We start from the raw sequence: 12,123 nt of genomic DNA, 5'->3' as shown, positions 1-12,123 counted from the left end.
TATCTCTTACAGATAATAAGCTCATATTCCTCGATATGCCTATTTGAAAAGTTTCTGTTATCCCATCACTTTGTCAGAGGTCGCCTTGCATATGTTCGTGACATTCATCATTTTAGCACAGCATTTCAAATAAAAATGAACCCCTGTTTTTAATAAAAGACAAAGCAGGTACACCGTAACCTACATTATAAAGAAGTTAAAAGAATCCCAACGATGCACTGCCTCAAGATACGCAATAATGCCAGTCAGAAATCGCATGGTGATCATTTTATACGTCTTGAAAATACTAAACAAAAGATAAGCAAGCGAATATGATGCATGGAAATGCATGAGAAACATTCCGCGGATTTGTCTGATCTTCTGACTCATACGTATAAAAGAATCGCATAATGGAGCATTTGCGGCGGGTAACGCGCAACGCGCACTGCTGTTCTGTTGGAATGGTAATAAAATGTTTACTAGTTCCGTTATTTCACATAATGATAATTATCAATGGGAGCAACACGTGCTTAAAACGACGCTGTAGCTTTATATTTCTATGATTCTATGGACGCTGTAGCTTTATATTTCAAGACGCGTTAGACAAATGCATAGCTATAGTGCCTCGCGGTAATCTGCCGTCGTCGGTGCCTCGCATGCAAAACGAAAAACAAAAGTAATAAAATTACATTGCTAATAGTAGACGCTTCACGTGCCGTTGACGATATGTGTGGCTGACTGTAGAGGCTGCGCAACGTAAGCGTACCGTACGCTTCTACACATATGAGAACTTAATTATCAAGTCCCTTGGTGACGCACCACATGGGACCAGGTGCACTGCTCGACACCGTTAGATTGATTTATATATTTGTCCAGCCTTACATCGGCTGCATAGAGTGATGAGGATTTGTCAGCAGAGCTCATCAATCTAACGCCGTTGTTATCGAAAGCAGAGCAAAATAACGCGACGTGGTGAAAAGTATTCGTCTCTGATCGAGTGACAAGTTGAACACTGGTCAATTTTACTTTGAAGTTCAACATTTAGGTTTCGAGCTAACAAGCGCGAGCGCGTTTGGGCATTATGTTGAGAAATAAGTCATGTAGTGTAGCTACAAACGCGATGACGGCCTTTGGTCAAATAAGGAAAACAGCAATGACCGTCAACCACAGACGTAAGGGAAACTTCCGGCTAAGGGATAACATCGAGTTTTGCTCTGAACTGACTGAAGTTAAGCTATTAATCGGATGCTGACTAGACATCCGATGGCCATAATGATGAGCGCATGCATTGACATCAATATGGAAGTTGGAGTTCTTCGGCGTTGTGAAGAATTATTCGATCGGAGAATATCGTTAAAATATTTTTATAACCTTGAGAAATCGCAAGATTTGAACACTCTGGAGATCAACGTATTTGCCACCAGGAAGTACATAACAGATAAGAAAGTGCAATCACGCGAATTTATGTTCAATGTGGCTTTACAATGGTCCATTGTGCCGCGGTATAGAATTGACTGAAATAGTTCGCAAATGGCACGTTGATTGTAACCGACCATATACATTACACCATCTATTAATAATAAACTTTAGTGAAAATGAATTAAATGATTCTTTCTCCTATCGGAAAGGTTTTGGCTGCTTTATAGCGAGACCAAAAAAATATTAATTTCGTCACACGAATTGCGCGAAATAGAGTTCTCGCGGACTGTACAACTTTAATGGAAAATTTCAGATACGTGTTTCAGGGGCGCGAAAGCTCTAACTGATTACATGAAAAGCTGAATTGCGAAGTGATCTTAAGATCTGGCGTTCTTGTAGCTTGTTACACGTCCATTTGTCTAAGAATGACGTCGCATTTGCAGTTCTGCTCCAATCAATAACCCCAGCACTAAAGTTATATGCGAAAACTAGAAGCAGCGCGAAAAAAACGACGACAAAAATAGGAACACACACAACAGGACTAGCGCTGTCTAGACTAGCACTGCTTCTAGTTTTCGCATCATGAACCGACTCGCCCAAACCTACAAGTTGTTGCTAATAAAGTTATATGTTTGCTGTGCCTCAGTTTTCCCGAATCCAGCCGAATATTTCTGATGTGCACATTAAGTATGTGAATAAGAAAGGGTACAATTGCGGAGTTGGTTAGAATGCGGAATTTAAATGTCGAAATTTTTCACCTGTTTCGCAAGAAACTTCAGAACCTTTAGCGATCGGGCCGCCGAGAATCCTCCGCCGCATTGTCATGAGCACCTTTCAAGCCTTATGATGACCTGTTATGATGAAGCACTTATATGCTCAATGTAGAGTGGTACGACATGAGTGCTTTTCAAGTGTACCGAGCGTTTACGGTTTCTGCTCGAAGCTCAAGAAAATGCCCGCCTTTGCATGCATTAGACGCAAAGCATTTGGTTGAGCAACATCAATAAATGGGAATAAATGCGAGTACCTAGCAGAAATTTAATTGTGATCCTGATACTATAGCGCGCTAGGCTCTATTAAAATATCGATGATTTTGAACTGTCCACCGAACTGTCCACCGCTTTAGCACGGTCGTGAATATAAATACATGATTGATCTGATCGAGCCGCATGACAGAGGGAGGACATCAGATATAATGAAAACATTTGAAGTATAGAATCGAATATCGTCATACTTGATTCGGTCTTCGGGAATAGCCCATATGCGTTAATACGAATATTTCAAAATATCATCTATGTCCAAATAAACACAAAATTAGCGTAAAAGTCGCTTGCAGAGCCAGAATTCGATATTCCGCACACTCTGAAGAGTTTTAATATTTGTACTTGATGCTCAGTTTATGGTTTTCATGTTAATTTGTTTAATGTTAGGGTGCCAGCGATATTTTGTGTTAACAACGAAAACGGTTCAATTCAAATTCGATTCGCTTCTTGGACGCATTTGCGCTGCCCTAGTCACCAGACACACGTGCGTTAACCCGAAAAAAAAAAGTGGTAAAATGGGATCTTGCGGTCTTGCTTTGGAGAGAGAGCGCACGCAGCATTCATCACATCCCTCTCCTAGAAGGAATGACAAGTCCTGAAAGGAGGAACGGAATGTGCCGAGGGCGGCGGGGCGTACAAGCGGAGCGCCGGACCTCGGACCTCTCGCGGTTTTTTTTTCTTTGTCACCGCGCTGGGGAGGGAAGCGAGCTCCGTGGCGTGCGGGAGTTCCCTTCCCGCGAAATCGTAGCTCTTTCGAGCGAGGACGTCCTGAACGCAGAGGCGGGCATTGGGCAAGCACTCAGAAGCATTTCGTTTGCCTTGATCCTAGAGGCGCGCGGCCGTCTCCCGCTGCCGAGGATTTGACGCGAACTCGTAAGTGACATTCTATTTCCTCGGTGTATCGTATGGTGACTTTTGTCTAGCGACAAAATCAAATTTTATTTGCGCAATTGATGCGTCAATCTGGTCGTCTCTTCTAGCGGGCAGATAAGAAATGTTCAGGCGAACGGTGGTTATATTTGTCCGTGGACCCAAGACATCGTTGACGGGCAAATATGCAAGATTTTCTTGTTTTTTATTTGTGGCATCTTATTGTAAGACCGTAACCTATTTTGCCGTTTTCTCTAAGGAACACTGCAACAAGGACTGGTGTGGATAGCGTGCTGCGCTGGTCTCGCCAACTGAAAAGAATTCTGGTAAGACGCATGCTTGGTTACAAAAGTTTCACGCAATCGCTTTTCACGTTGAATTTGGTCGCAAGTGTGCTGTAAATGCCGACTACATAATATGTGACTGGCCCGCGGCCGCTTTGAAGGTAAGATTGTGTTCTCATTAATCTATTTATTGTTCCATTTGTTTTGCAGTGACATTACGAGCCAACAATGAAAACCTCAATCCATCCTGTCTCCACATATTATCAAGTTTGTGCACTGTGGAGCTTGAAGCACTTCTCAGAATTTCAGCACACTCGCATTTATTGTAAGTGCAGTGTTTTTCTTATTTGTGCAGTGACAAAATAATTTTGTTTAGTTGTGTGAATAGAGTTTCTAGACACGACATGACTGTGCAACTGGTGAAGTAAATAGTCTACCTTTCTCAGAGTATTATTCATTGTTCTTTCTTTCAGTCTTTTCCGACAGAAGAACAATGCAAGTCTCACATCTTGATGAGGGTGGCGATTTACCCTCTCACATCTCGACGGTAAAACGTCGCATCTGCGTACGTGTTCAGGGCCAAGAGCACGAGAACTGGCCGAAAGAAGGGAGCCGATCCAACAAGAATGCCGTCCGTTTTATATATATGTCAGCGCTATCATGCAGCGACCACACGGACTGTACAGTTGCGTTGCACAAGGGCTGATGCAAACGCTCCGTGCGAACAATGTTGCATGTAAAATTAGTGCATCTATACAATTGCAAAATAAACATATAAAGAGAGAAAACTTATATTCACGTCTTTCTGTTATTGTGTGTTACGTATTAACACGTTAGTACAGACCGTTAGAGGCGTTTAATTCCGTCTTACATGTGCACTCTGCCCGTAATTAATTCAGATAGAGTTAAACGCCTCTATAAACTGCCCGTTCACATTAAATACGACACGCATCAACACACCAGAAAAACAATTGATGCGTTTTGTTAGAACACGCACAAAAAATAAGAAAAAAAAACAGAGCAATACTAGCGAGGAACGTCCGCAACCGACCCACGGCCGTCGGTAAATCGACGCTTATGTGATGTCAGGCCTTGGTCAACCCGCGAGCGGCATGCACTCGGCATCGTCGGCCACGGTGGACGGGCCTACATCGGGTGCCGACGCAGGCCCACATGAGGCCAATGTCAATCCCCAAGACCGGCCCTACATTGGTTGCCAAGGTTGGGCCAACGACAGTGCAGTTGGCCAGCGACATCAGGCCGACATTCTGCCAAGGATAAAATGTTGCTTGGGAACGCATTCATGAGCTCGGTCAAAAACTTCTGTATGGTATCAAGGGTTTTTTCGCTTTGTCGCCCTGTTTCCATGGGCACGTTACCGCCTGTAATATTTAGCGAGAAAAAAAAAGCGCACGGAAGAAAAAAAATTAATTTTTTTTTTTGATAGTCTTGTTCTGAAGCACTCGATGTTACCACGTGATGAGTGTAGTGCATTAAATGTTAGTTGGAAGTAGCGCTCTATGTGTCGTTTTCACTGTCCCTGTCTTGTAAACTCGCCCTTACTGCGCAACCAGCAGGAAAGAAGGGAGACAGGAAAGAGCGCAGTAGTAGCGCAGTTTTGCTGCAACAAAGTCCCTGTCTTGTGCGCTCACCTGTTTCAACACATCATGTATCCACCGGACATATTTGCTCTGCTTTGTTTTTAGAGGGAAAACAAAAAAAGCGATGCAAGCGGCAGTACTTTCAGTGTGATCGAGCAAATTGTGATCGAGTGCCTCTGTGCATACTTTTCTTTTTTTTTTTTTCTACGCGACAAGCACATACGAATTATAACTAGCTGGCACAGTGAATGCACGTGGAAACGGTCATGTGCTGTACAGCCTCACCACAAAAGATGATAAAAATGCACTGACACTGTCTTTTCCAACATCTATAAACTGAAAACAGGATGGGTACTCACCTTTATCTTTGTGGAACGCCTGCTGCACGTAGTCGGCGGCGAATTTGTGCGCTGCGATGTGGTGCTCCACATATTTTTCCAGTGAAGACAGGCCAACGCCACAAACGTCGCATTTCATGGGAGTATTGACTTTTGCGGCTACTTGACGACACCGACGACACTTCGTGACACGTGCGCGGAGACAGCGCCGGCGGAGGTGAAGATGACACTAGGACGACTAGGACATAAGGGACGAAATTCATGAAGCACGTGACATACTAGGCACTCCGTGGCGACACGGGGAAATGTCAAAACTAACTTAGGGAAAAAAGTCTTCAAGTGACGTCACACGTGCGTGACGTAGCAGTGACGTCATCTATTGAAACGTATGTCTCCCGACACCGGTCGGGCGAGGCGTTCCAGAAAGCCCCGCCAAGATGTGACGGCGCCACCATCGAAAATCCTTAGAGATTCTCTCCCTAGGTACCTAGCTACAGTGTACTAGAAGGGGGCAGTAGAACGAACGGAGCGGCCGCGCCGCATCTCGGGTGATGCTCCGACGGGCGACCGTAGCGGCGGCGCTGTAGTCACTTTGTACTGAAGCTGGGGAGAGTGTCTGCATTTGGCGCGCGCTCGTCGCAGCCTACGAACGCGTGTAATTGCGCGTTTTGAGCGCGTTTAATGCATTACTGAGCTTCAATCGGTGTCTCAACGCCTGCTACGCGCCATGGTGCATGAGTGAATATGCACGCAGGCCAAAATTGCGCCCAGATATTCCCTGTTCTTGGAGCCTGCCAATCCCCAAAGAAGGTGACAATCGGATTTTGCGCACATGCATCTAGTTGCTCACTGATTGCTGTGCGGTTTGCATGCAGCACTTCGAGCCGCGATACACTATAAGTGACTACGAACACTGACTACGAAGAAATAACGAACCATCGACGAAAGCCTACAATTCTTCTGCCGGCAGTCTCTACGATATATCCAGAGCATTGATCTCTGTACCCAGTAAACCATGAATGTCCATTAGATATCCATAGAATGCTAGTTTCGGGATATTCAGTACATCTTCCGGATATCTACATTTCTCCACATGACATTTCACGGATGTACTATAGATCATCTAAAATGCACCCGGATCATGCTCTCAGTACGTTGTATGGATATTAAGGCTGGATGTTCCGTACATTTAAAAGACGTTTTTCGAATAGGCAGCACACAAAAACTGAGGCAACAAATACGCACACATAAAAGACACAAACACAAGCGCTGTGAGCGCTTGTGTTTGCGTCTTATGTGTGCGTATTTGTTGCCCTTTTGTGCGCTGCCTATTCGAAAATCATGGCTCACCAACTAGCCCATCAGTACATTAAAAGATGTTCATTCCTTAAGCTCGCATCCACATGACGTCTAGCGGCTTGTGAGGTGCACTAATTATGGCTCTCAAAAACGAACGCTCGGCAGACTGTAGGCCACAATACTTTTCGCTCACTTGAGTGCTAGCTATATGTACTGTTGTAACCTGAAAGTAACTGTTGCGAATCACTATTTTGTAAATTTTAGTATTTATGATTTTGGAAGTAGGTGCAGGTGTCTCGGCATAAAAGAGCAGTTGTATTGTACTGCCTTCTATGGAGAGCACGCTGCATACCTCACATTGTTCCTTTTAGGTATATAGCACATAACACATCTGATAACACATCAAATGTGCAATACTCTTCTCAGGCTATTGCAATGTTTTGTTACACACAATGAGTACAATGCATTGCCTCGAAAGATTACTGCACATACAATCATAAGAGTGTTTCAATACTGGCGAAATGACAAGAGAATGAAATGAGTCGAAAGCAACAAGGCAGTATCACATAAGTTTATAAGCAAAGCAATGCTGTAAACCATAAGAGTACTCTCAACGTGTAAGAACACAGGCTAAATGTCTAGAGAACGCAGATACACTAAAAAGAAATGAGGCAGTATGATAAAAGTGAACTGTGGACCAGCTGAAGACTGAAACCGAAACTGTCTGCCAGCAGTCCCAGCATAAGTCCATAAAAAACAGAAACTGTCCACCAGCAGTCCCAACATAAGTCCAGAAAAAACACACTGTCTGCCAGCAGTCCCAACATAAGTCCAGACAGGCTCCTTGGCCAAATTAGTGTGGTCTTGTGGGTCACAGGAGGGGCTACTTGATATGCTCAGTCCGATCGCTGTGTGCCTGGATTCAAGTAGAAAGGAAGGTAAAAAAAAATAAAGCCGGTACAGTAAAGGACTCGAGAGTTCATGAAACTGCTTGAACCAGAGAAACTTGTCGCATTGCTCTTTCCATTTTATGCATAAAGTGGCTCTCTTGCAAAACACATCAATGGAGCCCCAATTCTATGACTTTGAGGGGGCACCCAAAACTATCGTAAACTGAAAAAGTATTAAGATGCGCAGAGACTGTCGGTCTTTCCCCCAAAAAATCTGACATGAAGGCGCACTGCTTCAAGAAAAGTAGGTTAAATTATTTGAAAAACATGACAGCTAAGTAATTAACTGGAGGAGGTGAAAGTTAAATATTATCCAATGTAATATGTCTTTTCTCCAGGATAAAATGAGTCAGGGCATTAACTGCACTGAAGAGTCAAGTACAAAGCTGAAACCTGCTACAAACGGCCTTCCATCAAGGGTGTCAAGTATGGTGTCATCATCATTAAATGGTGACTGAGAACATTTCTTGCAAGCTTGAGAACATTCATACTGGACACGACTAAGCCTTGTGTGTGATGCATTAGTTCCCAATCAGGTGCAAACAATGAAGCGCTGCTTTTATTAAAACTGCTAACATGAAAGGAAAGGTGTGTTATGCACTAAATACGGCTGCAAACGTTGGATTATATATATATATATATATATATATATATATATATATATATATATATATATATATATATAGGACAGACGATTACTTTTAGGGCTCGTTTTCTCTGCGAGACAATATATATATATATATATATATATATATATATATATATATATATATATATATATATATATATATATATATCAGATTTCCAAATACTAGCTTGCACACAACCTCGATGAGGTCCGTGTAGATTGTTTGGGTAACAGCCTTTGAATAAGCATGTGATCAAGCAGTATTCAGGAGCGAATTAAGAAACTGGATCGCTGACTGCAATGAACTGCAAGAGAATTTCCCCATTCCATGAAGGCAAACTGTACTTTTCCCTTTTCTAATTCTCAATATAGGAGCTAATCAGTTCACCTAGCCGGTATCACTACCTTACGGGGGCCCTGCAACACTTTTTGAGCATGATCAGAAAGCACTGCAAATAGGTAGTCGAGGCTCCCGAGAACACACAAGCCAAATATTATAGCGCAGCACGGGCCCTGGATTGTACAATAAATTCTCAAAGTCACCTAAACATTGCTCCCTCTTCTCTCGACAAATGATGTGTTAGTCCACAAATCATAGCGTGTTTGTGCACAGTTCCACCATTGGCTGATTTGAGCACGGCGCTTATTCCAACTATGCTTTGGCATGCTAGGGAAAGAGACAACAAGCAAGCGCACACAGCTAAACAAATAAAAACAGAACTACAGTAGCGACATACCACGAAAAACAACGCTAACAAATGCACAGTACTACAAAAGGACACGCTAAACTAAGCTTATCATGGCTACTCTGGCAGCTACAAACCATTACATCAAGGAAACTACAGTGTTAAGGAAACGAAGCAGAAGTAATGATGTCGATATCACCGAGACATGCACGGCGATACAGAACTGTGCGTTTAGGAAAACGCGACTGCGAAAATAAACAAAAACATTTATTCACGCAATACACAACGGCCTTATTCACTAAAGAAAACCATAAGAGAACGTACCTTTGCTGGCCAATGGCCTACTGGCGGGGCGGACAGGGTTCAGAAATTCTTCCACGGTTCTTGTTGTATGTACGCGACACAGCACCCAACAGTGGTCTACGTCCATGCCAGACGACACGGTATGAACTATGGGTTTAGGAAAACGCGACTGCGAAAAGAAACAAAAACCTTCATTCACGCATTACACAACGGCCTTATTCACTAAAGGAAACCATAAGAGAACGTACCTTTGCTGGCCAATGGCGCACTGCCGAGGCGACCGGAGTTCAGAAACTCTTCTACCGTTCTTATTGTACGCGACACAGCCAGAGAACATCCACCACACAACACCCAACAACGGTCAACGTAAGTACACATACGTCAGATAAAAAGCGGCGGACAAACGTCGCTGCTGGCAGCGTTGGCCCTGGCAGGACCAAACCTCAATATCAAACCACGACTGGTCCAAACATGTGCGCAATGCGCAATGCGCGTACATGTGCGAAAGAAAACGTGATGGCGATGGCGGTGATGGGGACGATGTCGACGCGTGTCACAACCTCAGTGGTCACAACAATGGTCACAACTTAGGGAAAGGTTACGTACAAATTCATGCTTTGTATTGCCGCTAATTTTAATTTCAAAGTAACTGTACTAAGTTTTTACAAAAGTAATGCTTTTTTGTACAAACCATGGTGGCCATGACGTATTTTGCGTTGCAAACGGAAGTAAGCATAGCCTCTGAGACTTAAAATGTAGGCTTCAAGATGTGGGCCGGGATCAACAAATATCACTCTCCCGTTAGAACGGGCGTCCGTGGATGGCCAGATAACATCACAAAAATAACACAAATGAAATGCACCGGTGGTACAGTGTGCACAACTCATACCGCACCGACAGACAAGGCACCTTGCGGCGCAGAGCCACAACCATGGTGCAGGGAGCATGGCCTCCGAGATTGGCACGCGCGTGCACCGCCGGTTAATGTCGGAGGCCACACAGAAAGGAAAACCAAAAAGGGACGGGAAAAAAAAAACCGCGAGCCGCCCAGAGGTGGGGGAACACGCAGCGCGCGCCTTTGGCAGCGTTGAGGAGCAGACGACAGCGGTGTTTTTATCAGCAAACGCCCCATTTATTCCGTTCTTTTTCTTTCTCTTTTGTTGCATCCTTTTCTGCGAGCTAACGCGAGGAATTAATGCCAGACTTCAGTGGATGCGCCGATCTAGTGTCGTTGAAACATTCGTTGATTATTTCTAATCCCTTGAAGGTCGGTGTTTTGTGAAAAATAAGCACAAATGTGCACCGTCTGTCACTGACGTCCAAAATGCGTCCATCGTTCACACAGCGTACATGTGCATTGTACGTCCGTTACAATAAGCCTTTGTATATCTTTTAGACGTCCACATTGCGCAAAGCGAAAATTGGACATCTTTCAGACGCAAATAAGACGCCTTCTTTCGTCCTAGATGTTTGGATTATACCGCTACGTACCATGGACATTCGTGGTTTACTGGGTATGAGCTTCAATGCGCTCGACTGTTTCATGAGTAACCTGAGTACAAATGACTCTATCGCAACATTTATATTAGTGACGGCTGAGTTCTTCCAGTTTTGCGCTGTTTATTTAATGCTGGCAGGCTATCTTGTTTCAACAGCGTGCTTCCGCGGTTACGATGCATCAGTTATGCGACCTCTGAGGGCTTAAAATACCAATAAGGCGAGCCAGGTATATCGCACATCGCAGATTTTGCTGATAAAATTTGCGCCTTTTTCCTGTGCGACATAGAGTACTGTAGCAAAACATTTTTGCTCGAAAAAGATTTTGACAACCATGGCGCCCCCTCGAATTTCGCTTGTATTTGTTAAACCGTGCCTTATAGAAAAATGTGTATAAAATCCATTTTTGTGTGTTGAGCTTCGAAACCACGCTTGCGCCATCGCAGGTTCTGTTTAGTTGTCCTATTCATTAATTCCGAAAATTTCGTGTTTCACTACCAGCTACATATCTTCAAAAACTGCAAAAATGTTCAAAGTTCGTGATTTTTCCTTGACCTATCTGGAACTCTCCCTAACCAATATAAATAACAGTATGATTTTCAGGAAAGTGTATTTTAGTACAAAAATGTTTAGGGGTAAAATAGACTTCAAATCTTCCCGAAAAAAATTGTGAAATTAGAGAATATGTGCGATTTGTCGCATGTTTGACCGTATTTTTCACACTGATGCGGTCCAAGTAAAAATCCTCGTCATGCAGCGTTTGATAGTAGACTACATCATTAAGCAATGAAGAAAGTCTAATCAAATCATTTTTTTGTTTTAAGGAAGAAAATAATTTTTGAATTTGGCCCTCCGAACGCGTCCTGCATTTCTTTTTGTTGGTGCTTCGCCGCAAAGCACGTGGTCGCCCTTGCAGCTGACAGTCGTCACAGGCGGCGGCAAGATGCGAGATGTATGTCAGTGACTCTTGAGTGGTCGAAAGTCTTGTCGCGTTGATGTCAGGGCGACGAGTAATGAATTCGCGTTACAATGGGAGCTTGCTTGGCGGGCCCAATGGTAAGTATGGACGCCCGAGAGCAGCCTATGGCGCCGTTCGTACAATGTGCTAGAGGGCCGTCTGCACAATCAGCATATGCATACTGAATGAAATAATGCACATTGTATACACTTGTTTGTCTTGGTGTACGTGTTGTGCCCGTACTTGCTTCGGTACAGGGTAACGCCGG

At 43.7% G+C, this 12,123-nt stretch overlaps 2 long non-coding RNA genes across 2 annotated transcripts; one reads left to right on the top strand and one right to left on the bottom strand.

Annotated features, from left to right (window-relative positions):
• The first annotated feature begins 3,502 nt into the window (after positions 1–3,502).
• LOC125757263 (uncharacterized) lies at positions 3,503–4,260 on the top strand. The gene is made up of 3 exons (XR_007415190.1): positions 3,503–3,637; positions 3,806–3,920; positions 4,069–4,260. It is a non-coding gene; the product is annotated as an uncharacterized LOC125757263 (long non-coding RNA).
• A 3,276-nt stretch (positions 4,261–7,536) lies between these two features.
• On the bottom strand, positions 7,537–9,749 carry LOC119381401 (uncharacterized). The gene is made up of 3 exons (XR_005181429.2): positions 9,649–9,749; positions 9,422–9,569; positions 7,537–7,749 (listed from the first exon to the last, which is right to left on the bottom strand). It is a non-coding gene; the product is annotated as an uncharacterized LOC119381401 (long non-coding RNA).
• Positions 9,750–12,123: the final 2,374 nt, after the last annotated feature.

The sequence above is a fragment of the Rhipicephalus sanguineus genome, chromosome 2 (assembly GCF_013339695.2).
Source record: "Rhipicephalus sanguineus isolate Rsan-2018 chromosome 2, BIME_Rsan_1.4, whole genome shotgun sequence".
Lineage (NCBI taxonomy): Eukaryota > Metazoa > Arthropoda > Arachnida > Ixodida > Ixodidae > Rhipicephalus > Rhipicephalus sanguineus.
The sequence above is the reverse complement of the archived record's forward strand: the minus strand, read 5'-3'. Positions and strand labels throughout refer to the sequence as shown.